At 43.2% G+C, this 18271-nt stretch overlaps 1 long non-coding RNA gene across 4 annotated transcripts in view; it reads left to right on the top strand.

Moving 5' to 3' along the window:
- The window catches only part of LOC140696988 (uncharacterized), a 65439-nt gene that overhangs the window by 19967 nt on the left and 27201 nt on the right, over positions 1-18271 (top strand). For 3 of the 4 annotated variants that reach the window (XR_012073785.1, XR_012073786.1, XR_012073783.1), the window contains exon 3: positions 164-311. This is a non-coding gene — a long non-coding RNA (uncharacterized lncRNA). Of the gene's footprint in view, positions 1-163; positions 312-6126; positions 6309-18271 lie in introns of those variants that run through there. The other variant, XR_012073784.1, reaches the window with a different exon arrangement.

Here is an 18271-nt window from a genome sequence, read left to right as displayed (position 1 = left end):
AAACCCCATCATTTAAATTCGTACACATTTTTTTCCTGCTGGAACAGACTAATATATTTTCTTCTATGGCTTCTCCGGAGCCCCAGATGAATAAAAGTTGTATGGCTTTCTTAGAAGATTGCTAATTTTTTTCCCTCTCTCGATTTATGTGGAAAACCAACAGAAAGAAGACACAGGGCACAGAAGGAAAGGGAGAAGCCCACGCATGCTTTAAAAAACCTAGTTCGTACATCGTAATGGAAGAACTGGAGACCCCAGGGATGCTGAGACGTGCCTGAGCAGCTCTCCTGGTCTCTCTCCCCAAGGCACAGGTAAGTAAGTGGATGTGCTCCTCGTGAAATCCAAGGTGGAAGTAACCCCCGAGCTGCTCTGATCCGCAGTGGCGGGGTCAGTTTTCAGAATCGTCCGATTTGGTTGTAATCTGAAAATGATCCAGGAGTCTAGGGCTGAAGTTACACCTTTGTCCAGGTGATGGGCCTTTTGCTCTCCAGTGGTCATTGGCTCTTTTCTATCCACTGTTTTGTAACATTTAGGGTCCCTGACATGACCAATATTTTAATTACTTTTTAATTAATTACTTTTTAATTAGTTATGATTCCAGATAATTCTGTTCTTTGGATATTGTAGTGGGTTGAATGGTGGCCCCTAAATATCTACCTTTGAATTCCTTTAACCTGTGAATGTGACCTTATTTGGAAAAGGGGTCTTTGCTGCTGTAAGTAAATTAAGGATCTCAAAGTGGGATCATCCTGGACTATCACAGTATCTTTACAAGAGACACACAAAAGAGACACGCAGAGAGGATGCCAAGGGGGAGGTGGAGATTGCTGATACAGTCACAAGCCAAGGGACGCATGGACTCACCGGAAGCTGAACGAGGCAAAGAGCAAATCCTTCCCTGAAGCCGTCAGAGGGCGCGCAGCCCCGCCCACACTTCAGGTTCTGACTTCCGGCTTCCAGAAGTCTGAGACAATACATTTCAGTTGCTTTAAGCTACCAACTTTGTGGTAATGCATTAGGGCATCCCTAAGGAACTAACACAGATAAATCTCAAACTCCAGCTTACTCTTTCCGGTCCCTTCTTCAGTCATTCTTTCTGCCGCCTGACACGGGTGAAGGCATGTGTGTGAACTAACAAATGCAAATAATACAAAAAAGTCTATCTCATAATTTTTATTGGCATCAGTCTCTATTCATGAGGGTTATTTTCTCAGCCCTGCTGAACCCAAGGCAGAGTCATTACACAATGTGCTCTGTGAAAAGCAGGTGTTCCCAAGAACTGGAGGCTGTGTCCCCCAAATCTCTATCATAAATGTGCTGGTACCTAGGAGACAGCCCGATGCATGTTAATCATGACTATCGGGGAACTGTGTGATAGACTGCACCTTTTTCTGGGTAACTCGTTTGGTAAGTACTTACATAAGGAGGCGTCTATGCTGTATCTAGGGCATGTTGGGGAGCTTTTGGCTTAGCTGGACCAGAGAATGCAGCTCTTAGGATATGAGATCAGAAAACATAAGCTGCTTTTTTGGAGAATGTGTCTATCAAAGTCAAGGCATAAGAAAGCAGACCCCTTTCTTTGCCTGTCAAAAGCAGCAGAGGAAGAATACAGATAAATCACTGTAATGACAGTGTCCGTGGACTGTCAGCTCAGTGAAGGAGCCCAGACGAATTTCCCTTTTCAAGTCATCAGTTTTAAGCAAATGAGAGGCCTAAAGCAAAGAGTAGAAATAACTGCTGTAAACCGAGAGAATGACTCTAGGAACAGGAGATGTTAACTGACAGCGTTTCCTTTTTTCCTACTTTGGTTTCAAGGATGACTGGATACTGTAAAACCTCATTAAATCAAAGGTTTTACATTCGCAGTTTCTCTGAGCTCTGACAGGGGCTGTGCTTGAAGTTCCTTGTTTACCTTTGTCTCCCCCGTGCCGGGCCCCTGAAGTCACCAATGAGAGCAACGTGAGCACAAGCCTTTGTTGCGGGTTTACCTGTTACCTGGCCTTCTTCTCAGTGCCTTGAATATAATCTACCTTTGCAACAACCTTGAGAGGCAGGTGTTAGTATTATTTCCATTTGCATTTGAGGAAATTGGGGTGCAGAGAGAAAGAGGACATAGTCCAAGCCTCGCAGTGCATGGAAGTGGAGGCCGCATTTGAATTCAGGCGGTCGTGTTACAGAGCTGTCGCCCTTTGAAGCTCCAGAAAGATCAGCAAATGCTCAGTGAAAAACTCAGTCCTGCTTAGTGCTTACAATGTGGCAGTGTTCTAAGTCTTTTGCATGTGTTAACTCATTTACTATTTATAAGTACTTATTCAAGGATATTTTTTCCAGCTTTATTGCCATATAATTGCCATATAACATTGAGAAAAGGGAACCTTCCTACACTGCTAGTGGGAATGCAGTTTGGTGCAGCAACTGTGGAAAATAGTATGGAGATTCCTCAAAAGACTAGGAATAGACAGGAATCCTGCTCCTGGGCATATATCCAGAAGGAACCCTACTTCAGAAAGACACCTGCACCGCAATGTTCATAGCAGCACTATTTACAATAGCCAAGACATAGAAACAGCCTAAATGTCCATCAACAGATGACTGGATAAAGAAGCTGTGGTATATTTATACAATGGAATACTATTCAGCCATAAAAATGACAACATAACGCCATCTGCAGCAACATGGATGTTCCTGGAGAATATCATTCTAAGTGACGTAAGCCAGTAAGAGAAAGAAAAATACCATATGATATCGCTTATATGTGGAATCTAAAAAAAAAAAAGAAGACAAATGAACTTAAATATAAAACAGAAACAGGCTCATAGACATAGAATACAAACTTGTGGTTGCCGGGGGGAGGGTGGGAAAGGACAGACTGGGAGTTTGAAATTTGTAGATACTGACAGGTATATATATAGAATAGATAAACAAGATTATACTGTAAGCAGAGGGAAATATATACAAGATCTTGTTGTAGCTCACAGTGAAAAAGAATGTGACAATGAGTATATGTATGTTCACGTGTGACTGAAAAATTGTGCTCTACACTGGAAAATGACAGTATCGTAGACTGACTATAACTCAATAAAATAAGACTAAAAAAAAGATGTACAAGGTGATGATTTTATATACATATATATTGCAAAATGATTACCACAACGAGATTAGTTAACACATACCACTTCGCATAGTTACCGTTTGTGTGTGTGCGTGCGTGTGGTGGGAACTTTGAAGATCTACTCTCTCAGCAACTTTCACGTATGTTATATAGTATTGTAAACTGTGGTCCCCGTGCTGCAAATTGCTGTGTGGTCCTCAGACCAGTAGCATTAGCGTCACCTGGGAACTTTTTAGAAATGCAGAATCTCGGGCTTGTCCGAGACTCCTTGACCCAGGGGACTCGGTGCAAATTGAAACCCGAGAAGTGCTGCTCTGGACCTGACTTCTCGACTGCGACGCCATGTCAGAAGCATCTGGGGGGCCCGCGAACGTGATTTAATTGGCCTGGGGGTGTGGCCTGAGCAGTGAGATCTTGAAAGCCCTCCAGATGGTGCTGAGGTGCAGCCAAGGGTAAGAACAACTGAACTAGCACAGTGGCTCTTAGCACTGGGTCTGCGTCATCACCATCTGGGGAGAATTTCTAAAATATCTCAAAGCCTCATTCATCTCTGGGGCAGCATTTTTTTGTAAAGCCCCCCAGTGATTCAAAGGTGCAGCCAAGGTTTAGAACAACAGCTGCAGGAGACCACGCTTGAGTTTTGGACTACCTTAGCTATATGATCATTTATTCAACAGATACTTGAAGCACCGTTCGGTAACCCAGGCAGTGGGATGGGGGAGGGGGTGCTTGGGCTCTGCAGCAGCAACCCACCCGTCCCTGAGCTCCGGGAGCGGTCTGTGGGATGTGGGCATAATCAGGGGACTGGCTGCCCAGGTCACCTTCTCACCTTTGGGATGAATTCCTGCCCGCACATCTAGCCTACTACCTTCAGTAGTTGGTAGTAACCTACAATGAAAAAGAATATGACAATGAATATCTGTATGTGTATGTATGACTGCAACATCATGCTGTGCACCGGAAACTGCCACGCTGTAAATTGACTAGACTTCAATAAAAAAAAAGTGAAAATAAAAAGTGGACATGGTTGGGCTTCTTAGAGTTTATGTCCCTTTGAAAGAGAGAAACCATGTTGGCCTTTGGGAGCTGGCCGGGCCCCCTTAGCTAAACTGTGGTGTTGCTAAGGGCTGTCCTGTGCTCCCTGTTAGACTGGGATCTTTCCTCCTAAGCATAAACATTTTCACTGAAGATTGACATTAGACAAGGTCATTCTGTGACCAAGACGGAGCCAAAAAAAAAAAGACCTTAATCATGTCCAAGTGCAGACAAAGACGAGAACATTGTGGCTGGTATCAATGGCTGCTGCTGCTTTTCTAATTATACTATAAGCCTCATTCCATTCTTTCTGGTTCCCAGATAAAAATTATTAAGGTACCCAATCATAAATTACCCCAGCACCCACTCCAGAGAAAAGCCCTGCTTCCTGAGCTCTCCAGCATCACCTACTGCTAGCCTAGTCCTTTCCGACACTGTTACCGGGACATTCCACGCCCCCCACCCCACGGTGGGCATTCTCCCTCACTGCAGCTGGCCAGTACATCCACTTTTGTTTGACCACAGGTGCATTCCTGGTAGTCTTTGTTTAGGGGTCATCAGCACCCCCATCTGGCACAGTGTCCTTTCCACTGCATTCTGTTGGTCAAGGCAAATCACAAGGCCACCCAAATTCAAGGAGTGGGAGGAGCGGGGAACAGATGTCCCCTCCTGATGGGTGGAGCCGTGTGTACATCCAAGGCACTGGCGTGGCCGTCTCTGGAAACCATCGGCCACTTCACAGAAAGTCGTTGAATTTTACTTTAAAAAGGTAATTTTTTCTTACCTTCTTTTTATTTTATTTTAATTTTTAAAAATTGTAGTAAGTCAGTTTACAATGTTGTATCAATTTCTGGTGTACAGCATAATGTTTAGTCTTACACATAGACACATATATTCATTTTCATATTCTTTTTCATTATAGGTTAGGAAAGATATTGAACAAAAAGGTATTGACATAGTATTATAAACTGACTTACTTCAATAAAAACATGTACTTTTATTTCTATTTTTCCCCTGAGTCTTTTTTTAAATTTTTTTAAGTTTTAAAAAGCCAATAGTCTCTTCATTATGATTTTTTTTTTTTAAAAACTGAAGTACAGCTGCTTTACAAAGTGTCCCCCGAGTCTTAACATTTCTCATGACTTTCTGGGTAACCTCGCCAGCGGTGTTTAGCATGGGATGTGGAACGAGACGGTGTGGTTTCCAATGTAAATGCCTAACGCGTTTTTCAGTTTTTTTTTTTTTTAAGGTAAGTGATCAGAGAGCAGGTCCTAATAAAGAAATGACGTGTTGCCTGCCTTTGTAGAGTAACCGATTTAGTTAGTGAGCAACCTGAGGGAAGAAAAGAGCCAAATTTCTTGGCAGTCAGGAAATATATAGATTATACTCTAGAGCCTCAGAAAACAGCATTGGAGGAGTTGTCTGTGGAAGCAAGATAAAGATGAGGTCATCTTTTAATAAGATCCTGCAGGGACCTCACCCTGGACCTCGCTCTATAAAATCCCAACTCAAAATGAATTCTACTGGAAGCAAGAGATGACCTGCTTCTCCTGTTGAATGTGTTTTGATAGCACCTGGTCATTGAACTTTAAGGGGACAAAATGAAGACACAGGAGAGAGTCATATACATTCTCACATACTCAAAACGCAGTAAGAGGGGGCATCTTGACTGCCTCCTCTCAAACACTTTGCTTTTTATTTACTGTTTCTCATTAGTTTTTCCACTTGTAGGTAAAGAGGTTGAATGAAGCCTGTGCAGGCAAAAGAGATGAAGATTCCTTAGCTTCGCACCTACTGTATACCTCCTACTGTGCTATAAATTTTCCCATTGTTAAAAAATGTTTATGACAACAATTAATGACAATAACCATTCATTGATACCTACTATGTGCCAGTGTTGCCATGTGTCCATTGTATCATTTTGTCCTTAAAACAACCCTGTAGGGTTCAGGCCAATCCTGTTACGCCTTCTTTTACAGGTAAGATGACTGACATTCAGGAAGTTTAAATACTTGACCCAAGGCCACACAGCGAAGGTGAATGCATTCTAGGATATTGAACACAGGGTTATAGTCTCTCTGCCCTCGGTCCTGAGATAGTTCCATTAACTTCATCGTGTTACCCCCTTAATTTTGATTATTAAAAGTGCTTTTTGCTCTGAGCAAGTGATTCTTGCTGTTTTCATTTTGATTTTATACTTCAGAGCCAATCTTTCACTGGTGGTTTCACTTTCAACTCGGTAAAAAGATTACCACCATTACAATGGAATCCTCCTATGATGTTCTTGAATTTTTCTTCATCCTACATTGATCTATTAAATATCTGGACTAATGCTCACATGTGCAGTGATTCTCTCTTACACTGTTTTACTGCTTATTGAATTTTCTCTTCTTGGTCCTTTGGGGCCAACTTGTAAAAGAGCATCCCCAGCGATCCGACAGTGAGCGCCAAGCCCCAGAGAGTGCGAAAACCCACGTGAGCATTCAGTGTTGACCTGGCATTTCTTCCCCCTGGAATTCTCTTCCATGAGTGATGCAATCTGAAGCAAGTTCCCTCGCAGTGCGATACCCTGGGAAGCTCAGTGGACAGCAACAAAAATCATGAAATGTTTTAAAAATAAGACCCTTGAGGAGGAGGAGGTAAGAGAACTGAACATGTTCAGCCTTGTGTCAAGATGACTCTGGGGAGAAATAATTCTATAAATATGCGTGCTGATGTGGTGGACAAGGTGGAAGGCAATTTTCCTCACTGTAAAGGAGGGCAAAGGAAATAAGAAGAGGGCTAAGTTACAGTCAGGGGAATTTAGTTTAAAATATGATATTAATACCTACTGAGGTAGCTTACTGAAAATTCCATTTCTTTCCATTATCACTAAGGTGGTTACCTGGGCAACACATTCATCCCGTATATTCACATTTTTATATTAGATTAATGGTGGCAGAGCGTAATGATGGGGGGCTGGGAGGAGGGGAAGAGGACTCCTGTATTAATGGACAATTATGTCTTGTTTTGTACCAAGCCTGGAAGACAGAGTAAGGATCGATGTGCGATTGGTTTGTAGTTTCTATTTTACAGTCATAGACCCCTTTTCCTCTATTAAAGATTTATTGTTTCTGGTATGATAATAATATTAAACATTTATTGAACACTTCTTAGTGCCAGGCATTGTGCTTATAAGTGCCTTACCCGCATATGATCACTTAATTTTCCAAATATTCCTTTGAAGTAGGAGTTATTATTACTCAACACCCCTCCCCCTCCAAGCTGGCCATCAATTTCCTTATTTGAGAAATGTGTTTGACAGTCAGGGTGAATCTGAGGGTATTATAAGTACTCAGAGAATTGAAGCCAGGTATTCTGTATGTCTTACAACCCAGTTTCCTGAAAGGTGAAGTCAGCCAGCTCAAAATGCCAGTAGAATCCCTCTTGAGAACATTTTGGCCCTAAATAAACCCCCAAGTTTCTGAGAAGCACCCAAGCACACCTTCGATGTGACATGAAGCTGTTACCTATACGGTGGACCATTCGGACTCTCCCAGCTCGAGTTAGCTGCTTTAAATACTGAAGGACATGACTCACTTGTAACAAGATCTCATAATGATGTTGCCTGCATGAATGCAGTGGAGGTGATCATTGAAGCTGAAGTGGCTAGGTTTTATCCATAGACTCCAGTGGTTCACAAACAACACAGATCTTAAGAATCTCCTGCAAAACTTTGAAAAATACAGACCCCTGGGCACCAGCCCTAGAGATTCCGACACGTGAAGTGTGCAGTGGGTGGAGAGGCTAGGGAGCTTTTCGTTGTTGTTATTCTACAAGTGGTTCTGATGTTTGGACGCTGGAACCGTTGACCCGGCCCAACCTATCCATTTACAAACGAAGGGTGTAAATGCTCAAGGTTGCAGAGCCAAGCTTAACACCCAGCTCTGCGGCTGCTTCCTTTCCCTCCCCGAGGCTCTGTCTGTTGTTCGATGCTGGCTTCTTAGTGTTGGGTCTTCACAAGGGAGAAAATGAAGAGAAAGTAAATAAAAGACATCCTGAATTCTGAGATCAGTCCTTCGCCATGTGCCATCCCCTCACCCCCACGCCCCATCATGAGCCTCTTCTGGGCATCTGCTGTGCATTTAGGTCACAGGCCCTTATGGTTTACAATTTATGGTGACTATTTAGGAATCGTGTGAAATCAACCATTTAGGATTAGGGCAGACCCGAACCTGATCATGAGTCTGCAGCCACCCGGATCATTAGGAAATCTCCCTAAATAAAAACTAGAGCTTTAGAGCTTAATTTCTAGGTGGATCACTTGTAGTAAAATAAGGAGTTGACTTTTCCTTAAGGGTTGGGGATGATGTCAGGAAGGAGAAGAGAGTTAAAGACGCCCTTCAGCCAGGAAGCCAGTGCATCTGCTCGTCTCCCGATGGGGGACGTCCAGGGGAGGTTGTTTTGATTTTACCCGGCATCTGTCAAGCTCTTGAGTCCCTGAAGGAAAAGCACTGGTTGAAGACGTGACTGAGTTTATTTGTATAGGGTGTGTGCGTGCGTGCGTGCGTGCGTGTGCGTGCGTGTGTGTGTGCGTGCGACAACTTCAAAAAGCATAAAGCTCGGAGAAGAGTTCACCTCATTTTAGAAATGAGGAAACAGAAATACAGCAAGGGGTTAAACAACCTGTTTATGTCACGGACAGAGCTGAGATTTGCACCACAGCTGTCTGACCGCCAAGCTGAGCCCAGACGTGCAGCTCTTCCAGCCCATCCCGGGAGGGTCATGTCAAGCCAGGGCAGAACATAGAAGGACCCCATGCAGTGAGGCAGCACCCACGTGCTAGTCAGAAGGTCATCTTTGCCAACCTTGGGCTCAGAGCTCCAGATCCTGTTTCTATTTCTCTGGCTTAAATTCTTGCCTAAGTCTCTTTGCTTTCGGAGTCTACCTCCACTGGACCACCCTCCCCACGCCCCATCCTCAGCTTAGTGTGGGTTCTGGCCCCCACCCCAGCCTGCAAGTGGGGACGTGGTGCCTTATCTGTAGCTTTCAGTCTGGCCGCAGCCTCCTCGTCAGGACTCCTGAGTGACACCTAGTCCCTTGCATCCTCTATTAGCCTCTGATTTTGAGTCAGTCTTCAGCTAGATCCTTTCTGGAATGCTCTGTGTTTTGTGGGACTAAGAAAATGAAGCTTGAGCTGAGTGGAGATTCGGTGGTGGGGGGAGGTTGCTTGGGATGGCCGTGTGCCCTCGTGGGGGTGAGTCAGGGCTGCTGCGGAGGGTTTCTGTTCTGACCTCAGGAGTGCAGACCTCCCCTGGCTTTCCCTATATGATCAAAGGCTCAGGCAGTTGTCCTACAGAGCAGCCTTGCAGCCTCTGGAAGGGAGGGCAAGACACATCACGTGACAAAGTAGCCAGATCTTTGCCTCTGAGTCTCAGAGACCTCAGGCTTGAGGAAACTCAGCAGCAGAAGAGAGATGACCAGCTTCTCTGTTCAGTTGTTTTGGGTAGAGGGGGATAATAGTGGGAAAGGAAGAGAAAGGGGGACTCTGGGGACTGAGCTCTACAGCTCAGGAAGGGAGAGGTTTATACAACTCTCCGTTGGGTCTGGAGGATCTGGGAGTGGAGGGAAAACCTGTATTCCAGAGTCCGAATCTCAGGTGGAGATCTGGGGGGCCTTGGGTCCCAGAACAGAGATGGCTGCACTGGATGTCCAGCAGGTGGTCCTGTGACAGCCTCACTCACCCAGCCCTCTAGCCCCAGCACGACACAGCAACAGTCATCCCCCTGCCCTGGAGAGTAGGATGTCGGAGGCAGAGGGTACCAGCCTCGCAGAGGCTTCTGACCCCAAGTGATGTAGGAGCAGCAAGATCTCCCACCTCCGAGAGGATCAGAGGAAAGGAAAGAGAGAGAGAGAGCGCAGGACACAAAGAGGTCTTGAAATCAGGAACAAGGGCTGATGTTGCATTGAGCAGTGTAGACTGAGGACAGGTGTAGACTGAGGACAGATTGTGGACTCAGAACAGGAGACGTGTCCTGACATCAGGATGGGCAGGTCACAAATGAGGTCCAGGCAGCATGTCTAGAACTTGCAAACACTCCCATCCTGCATAAATCCCCCTAGAACTTACATACAACTGTTAGTGGGGAAAAGGGGAAGGGAAGGCTGGACCATGACACAAATGAGATTTCTTGTCAAAGAAACAAAGATGATTCAAAAAGTACAGTTTTATATTTCAAGTTTTGTTTTTTGCAAACACATGATTCTGAACGGAAAAGCCTTGCACTTTTCACAGTTCCTGACCTTTGTCCACCCCAGGTCTTTGTTTATTATTTTATTATTATTATTATTATTATTATTATTATTATTATTTAATTTTGGGTGGGGGTGGGAGAAGTAATTAGGTTTAATTTAATTTTAGAATTAAAATTAAAGATTTAATTAAAAAATTAAAAAAAAATTTAGAATTGAACCCAAGACTGCATGCGTTCCAACCGTGCACTCTACCACTTGAGCTAACCCGCCCGCCATCCACCCCAGGTCTTAACCCTCAAACTCTGCCCCGATTTCCTGTACCAGGAAAACAGAGACAGGTCCTTCTGTATTCTCACCCAGCCCCTTCCTTTCCTCCCGCTTCCCTTTTGAGTGCTTCCGTGGGAGATCGCTGCCTGTGACATCCCAGCATCCTCCGTTCGCGGGTGGCTAGGACTTAATCTCTGCAAGACTAGCTCTGTTATTATCACTCTGGCTTATCCGGTGTGCTCACAGCACGCCTCAGCTCGCCAGAAGGTCCATCTATTAGGAGATGCTTGTTCTAACAGTAGGAGGAGAGAGCGATAACACGACGGCTTTACTACTGTCTGTACAGCTGAGCAGTTTAGCATTTGACTGATAGGTGTGCAAACAAGACAATACCGTGGCCGGGTTCCCATGCTTCCGAGGAGTCCAACGGTACGCAGAATGCTGTGCTGTCAGTTTCACCAGTTCAGTTAAATTAATTGATGTGAATAAACGGAGGAATGGTTCAAGGCTTGGGGAGGACCCGCTGTGTGTCGGGTTCTGTATCAGATGCAAGGGTTCACAGAATTGTGTTCTGATAGGAATACAGACCTACAGAAGCGGAAACATTTATTTAAAAACTACTGATTAGTTATTGTGTGCCGGGCTCTAAGGTAAACACCCAGGGAGAAAGCATACAGTGTTGGGTTTTCTGAAGTGCTCACTGTTTCATACAGGGTGTGGGGGCGGGGGGTTAGATAGGGGAATTTGCAGAGTTCAGGGCACTGATGTTCTGTGTGTATACACATAGAAATATACACACATAGATAATGGAATATCTATCTATCTATCTATCTATCTACTTATTTATCTATCTTTCTATTTATTTATCTATGGAATCCATCAGAGAAAGCTTCTTGAGACAGCTGTCCAAATCATCTCTGTTTTTGGATTCTCAGTTGTGCCTATTTCCCTCCAGTTTAACCATGTGGGTCTGCAATACAGGGATCAAACAATTTTCCTCCCCTGGTAGCTTCTAATCTCTCCTTTAAAATGTTTCAATAATTGCTCTCATTTATTAACACTTAATACATGCATATTCTGAATGTGCACTTTGCTTGTAGTATTTAATATAAATGTTGTAAAAAAAACTGGTGAGGTAGGAATTAATATTTCAGGTAAATGATGCTCAGAGAAGTTAATTTGCCTGAGGGAACATAGCTGGAAAGTGATAGGGTCAGGATTTGAAACTTGGTCTGCTTTACTCCATGTGTTCAGTTATACTGAAGTTTATTGAGTCCTTACTCTGTGTCTGACACTTCCCGAAGGATCCAATACCCATGACTTCTTTAGTCCTCACATGCAACACTTTGAAGTGGGTACCATTTTACAGATGGAGAAACTGAGGCTCAGGGAGAGTAGCTCCCCCAAAGCGGGACAGTAAGTAGTAGAATTTGGACCTCGGTCTTTCTGATTTCAGTAGCTCCTATGACATATCTACTGGTTTATATTTAATTATACTCAAGTGGAATTGAAGAAACTCATTATTTATTGAATGCCTCATTCATACCAGGGCACATATTACTTTTTTTTCTAAAATAGCTTTATTAGGTAAAAATTATCTGTACTTATGGGTAGAGCAGGCTCTTTGGGAAGGTAGATATTTTGCCCACTGTCATTAGAGCAGGTTAAGTGTGAATTTGATATTTTAACTGGTCTATTTTTTTGTAATATAATTTTACTTCCCAAAGAAATAAAAATTCATGTATAAAATATCACTTTGTGTATGAATGAGTTTTAATTCCTGGAAGACTAGCAAAGAAAATGCACTTATGACTAGTGGTAGGAGTCAATTCACTTAACTCAATGAATGATTGGTACTTTGTGTGGTGTTTCTAAGCTTCTAATTCTTGTTGAGTTTACTTAAAATAAGGAAGTGATTTTTATGGCATCAGGCCTGGGGAAAGGCTGTTTCCTGAGTATGAGACACATCCTAGTGCCCATGAAAATACTATGTGTGGACTTATCATGTGACTAAATAGATAGTGGAAATGACTTTACAACAGGAACATCATTGTAACTTAGCAAGAAATGGAAAATAAGAGACTATCCTATGTGATAAAAATAAAACATGGTTGAAAATGAAAGATGATTCAGGCACGGCAATGAGAAAGATGAAAAGTGCTGCAAATGCCCTGCTGGGACTGACAGGACTAGGACACACACATGGGGATCGGGGGCCCCAGAACCTCCGTGGGTGCGTATTGTGAATGTCTGCCAGGCCCTGGCCGGCGACTTCCCATAGCACATCTCCGGGCACCGGCCCTCCCGGTACGCAGATTCTGCCATTACAATAGTCAAGGCCAGGATGCCTAGCTGCAAAGTTAGGAGTCACGAATAAACCCCTGAGAGTCTAGGAGCCCAGAAGTATTTAGGAAAGTTGCAAGTTTTTTTCTACACCTTCCAAAATCCTATTTTGAAGAATTATGCCTTGTGATCCAGAGAAATAAAAGCCTAGTCAAATAAGGCTGTTTTATTAATTCTCCTCTTTTGTTTTTAAGGAAAAGCCTGTACTTAGCGCCTTTAATCAAACATATTCTTTTTCTTTGTTGCTCCCTTTTATTGGATTCTGAAACAAGCTGGTGCAGCGTGTGTGTGTGTGTGGTGTGTGTGTGTGTGTGTGTGTGTGTTTTGGTGGGAGACTCTGTTATTACCACAATAAATATTCAGTGCAAAACCCCACTACACCATTTCTTTTAGCGTTAGCTGTTTGAGCGTGTGCGAAGACTTGCTGACTGTGAAGTCATGCCTTGTGTGTGCTATTGTAAATGAACGTTGTGACAATACATTGTCTTCATGGGTCTGGGACTGGCAGTGAGGAAGAGAGGCGGGCTAAGCGAGGGGCCAGGTACTGCAGCAGCTGAGGGACCAGGAGCAGTAGTCAGTTTGTCGGGGAGGCCATCTCGAGTCTTTATACCATGCTTTACTCAAGGGAAAGGCGTCGCTGCACCTGTCCTCATGGTTAGAGGGTCCTGCTCTGGTCCTTTACAATAACTCTTCAACCAAGGGCCACCTCCCTCCTCTTTCTGTTTGGATGAAAAAAAAAAAGACTCCACATTTTCTTGCGTTTAATTTCCTTGGGCACTTGCCAAAAGTCTTGTTTACTATTTAACATAATTCTTACTAATGACATAATATGAAGACTCTCAGGAATAGTTTTGAAAAGAGACTCCTGGAAACGGTGTGCTTTGATGTCACAGAACTACTTCGGGGCAGGAGGGCCCCTTAATTCTCACCCACGGAGTGACCAGTGCTCATACCCAAAGGTGTAGCTATCCTGAGAGGCAGGTCTTACTGCTCTGGTATTGTGTTTGACATACCAACATTGGCTTCATCTCAGTTATTGGATTTTGATTTATTTCCAGAATTACCTGGACTGAGTTCAATGCCAGAGAAAATACTTGGAATGATGAACAATCATATGGACTTCATTTTCTATAAATGTCACAGTTCTAATGTCCCAGTTTTTCTGAGCAGACGATGGTGTGGTGGTTAGTTTTGTATGTCTACTTGGTTAAGCAACAGCACGTAGTTATTCAATTAAACACTAATCTAGGTGTTACTCTAAATGTATTTTGTAGATGTGGCTAGTCAATCAGTGGACTTTAAGTAAAGGAGAATATCCTCTATAACCTGGGTGAGCTTCATCCCGTCAGTTGAAAGATTAAGAGTAGAACTGAGGGTTCTCCGAGGAGGAAGAAATTATGCCTCTGGATGGCAGCGTTAGCTCTTGTCCAAGTTTCTAGTTGCTGATCTATCATATGGATTTCAGATTTGGCAGTCTTTATTCTTTTTCTTTCCTTCCTTCCTTCCTTCCTCCCTTCCTTCCTGCCCCCTCCCTTCCTCCCTTCCCTTCTTTCTCTAATCTATCATCTTTAAACTGACTCTCTTTCTCTGTTAGAAACCTGACTGATACAGATTTTGGTAGCAGGAGTGGTTCTAGAAGCACAAAATCTTGAGGATGAGTTTCTGAATTGACCCTAGGTTTTCTGGAATTGGTTCTCTAAACTGATTCAGTGGGTTAGATATTAAGGCACTAATAACTCTACTTCCAGTGGTAAAGAGGGCACTTGGGAGTTCGTGGCATGATGTGGCAATAGAGATACACAAAATACCGTCACTGGATACTCCGAATCAAGCATGTGTAAAAGGCAAGATTATGGGTGACCATGCATGCGATACCTTAGGATATTTTAGTCAAACTAAGATGTATAATGAGATTGGCAGTTTGCTCCCAACTGCCTTGGAGAAACTGGGGAAACAAAAGGATGAACTCAGAGCTTTGAATTCCTAACCTAAGCTCTGTATACATGACCTGAAAATATGAACTGTCTTCTGACCTACACAAGTCAAAATGGACTGTGTTCCATTATCAAATAGGAGTAGTCTCTACAAAATCAGACCCTGAGGGCATAAGATGTTGCCTGAGGAAGTGACACAAATGCCCATGGCCCCGTTCCTGCCACAGTACCTTCTTTCTCCAAACCTGTACCTGTGGCCTAACAGGGAGCTCCCTAGAACCACCTGACTGAAGAAGAGAAAGCAGCTCTGGTTACAGATGATTCTGCACCACCCACACGTGGGCAGCTGCAGCACTACCGACCTTTTTGGGACATCCCTGAAGAAGAGTGGTGATGGGAAATCCTCTCCGTGGTTATTCATTTTGCTTAGGAAGACAAATGTCCAGAGGTGTGAGTCCATGCTGATTCATGGGTTGCTGCCAATGATTTGGTTTGATGGCCAGGGACTTGTAAGGAAAATCTTTGGAAAATTGGTGAAAAAGAGATCTGGGGAAGAGACATGTTGATGAGTTTCTCTGAATGGGTGAAAAACATGAAGATATTTGTGTCCTATGTGAGTGTTTATCGAAAAGTGACCTCTGCAGAGAAGGATATTAATAATTGATTAAATAGCGTGACCTGTCCTATGGATACTGGACATCCTCTTTCCTCAGCCATCTCTATCATTGCCCAGTGGGCTCACAAACAAAGAGGGTATGGAGGGATGCACACAACAACATGGACTTCCATTCATCAAGGCCAAACTGACTGCGGCCACTACTGAGTCCCCAGTCAGCCAGCAGCAGGACTTACACCGAGTCCACAATATGGCATCATTCCCCAGGGCAATCAGCTCAGCACTTGGTGGCAGGTTGATTACACTGGACCACTTCCATCATGGAAGGGGCAGTGCTTTGTTCTTATTGGAATAGATATTTACTCTGGGCAGAGATTATCTTCCTTGCATACAACTCTTCTGCCAAACTTCCTTCTGTGGACTTAGAGAATTCCTTACCTCCCATAACAGTATTCCACACAGCATTGCTTCTGATCAAGAAAACCATGCCACAGTAAATGAAGGGCGGCAGTGGGCCCAGACCCATGGAATTCGTGAGCTTTACCACGTCCCCCATCTTCCTGAAGCAGGTGGCTTCATTAAACTGTAGAATGGCCTTTTGAAGACTCAGTCACAATGTCTGAGAGGCGGTCATACCTTGCAGGGCTGGAACCCTGCCATCCAGCAGGCTGTGCATGCTCCAAATCAGCGTCTGATGTGTGGGGCAGTTTTTCCAACAGCCCGTATTCACACGTCCAGGAAACAGAGGGTAGAACTGGAAATGACACTATTTACTATTACCTCCAGTGATCTGTTAGCAAAACGTTTGCTTTCGGTCCCTGTGATCTTATTCTCTACTGTTTTAGAGGTTTTAGTTCCAAAGGGAGGAATGTTTCCAACTAGGAGACACAATGGTGATGTCGTTGAACTGGAAGTTAAGACGGCTACCAAGCCACTTTTGGCTCTTGAATCACCAGGCAAAGAAAGGAGTCCTGTGCTGGCTGGGTTCATGGATCCTGAGTACCAAGGGGAAATTGGGCTGCTACTACGCAGTGGCGGTAAGGAAGAGTATGTCTGGAATACAGGAGGTCCCCTGGGTGTCTCTGAGCACTACCATGACCCACAATTACAGTTAATGGGGAACTGCAATGACAAATTCAGGCCAGACTGCTAATGGCTCAGATCTTCCAGGAATGAAGTTTTGGCTTACCTCACCAACCAAAAACCATAACCAGCTGAAATTTTGCAGAAGGCAAAGAGAACATGGAATGGGTTGTGGAAGAAAGTAGTTATAAGTAGCAGCTGTGACCATGAGGCCAGTTGTAGAAACAAGGACTGATTTTTATTAATATTTCTTCCTAAGTTTTTATGAATATTTTCATTTGTGTCCATGTATGTAAGTGTGTGTATATTCACATATGTAACATTTTTGTTGTCCCTCTCATTCCCTTGCCCTCTAACATAATACACATTAATAATGGTTATGTTTACGTAATGACATTTAAGTCATAGAATATGAAGGAGAGGTGTAAGTAACACCCACTCTGCATCCTCTTCCAGGGAAAAGGTTAGTGCATTTTTGGTTGCATACAAGACAGTTGTATCCTGTTAGTCAGAAGTGTTACTTTTTGGTCTTTATTTGGAGGTTAAGTATGGTTTAGGGAGGTGTGGATAGGTCCTATGTTGATAATGGGTGGACTGTGACGTTTTTATGTATCTCCTGGCTAGGCTGTGATATCCAGTTATTCAATCAAGCATTAATTTAGGTGTTGGTGAAAAGATGCATTTTTACGTGGTTAACGTCTACAGTCGGTGGACTTTCAATAATCGGGGGGAGCCTCATCGATCCGTTGAAAGGCCTTCAAGAGCAAAGCTGAGGAAGAAGAAACTCTGTCTCTGGATGGCAGCTTCAAATTCTCCTGAGAGTTTCCAGCCTGCTGCCTGCTCTAGAAATTTAAAACTTGCCAGTCGCCACACTGTGGAAACCAATTCTTTGAATTTATATCTATTATACAAAATACATAATTAAATATAATATATAAATATATCTTTATATATCTTTATTTTAAATATATATTTATATATCTTACTCATTCTATTTTTCTGATAGAACTCTAATATAAACAGCAAAGTGGATGCACAACTGTATATATGTTACCAAATGCTAAATTCTTACATTAGGCAAAATGCTATGTTGCAGAAGCATAATGCTGAAAACTCATAAACTTACACTTCAGTCATCTGGGAGAAATGGGATGAAAAGATTTTCTGGTCATGTATTAGTCAAAGCAATATTCATTATAGGAGCAATCATTTATTGAACATCTTTTTATATAAGCCAGCCATGAAGCTGAGGTCTTTGCATTTATTTATAACTTTTAAAGTGTTTCCAAGTAAATATCATGATCTCTAAATTTATAGAGCATGAAACTGGGTCTCAGAGAAGGCGAAAAATTTACCCAAGAAGATGTTTGTGAAAGGCAGTGCAGGGACTCGAACTCAGATCGGCTTGACTCCAAGGTTTGTGCTCTTCATAAAACAGAGCCCAGTTCTTCAGCCTAGAATTCTTATAAGGCAGCCTCATGTATGTGGGGTTGGGTGGTAGCCTTCATGGATACAAGTGACATAAATGACTGTCAGTATCTTGTCCTTATATGTTTTCCATGTTTTGGAAACCCAAACAAGTGGTTTGTCAGCCTCTGGACAGCTACTACAATACCTTTAGTGTAATAACCATTCAACTCCACTATG

The sequence above is a fragment of the Vicugna pacos genome, chromosome 6, assembly GCF_048564905.1.
Source record: "Vicugna pacos chromosome 6, VicPac4, whole genome shotgun sequence".
Lineage (NCBI taxonomy): Eukaryota > Metazoa > Chordata > Mammalia > Artiodactyla > Camelidae > Vicugna > Vicugna pacos.
Note: the sequence above shows the minus strand (reverse complement) of the source record. Positions and strands in the feature narration are given on the sequence as shown.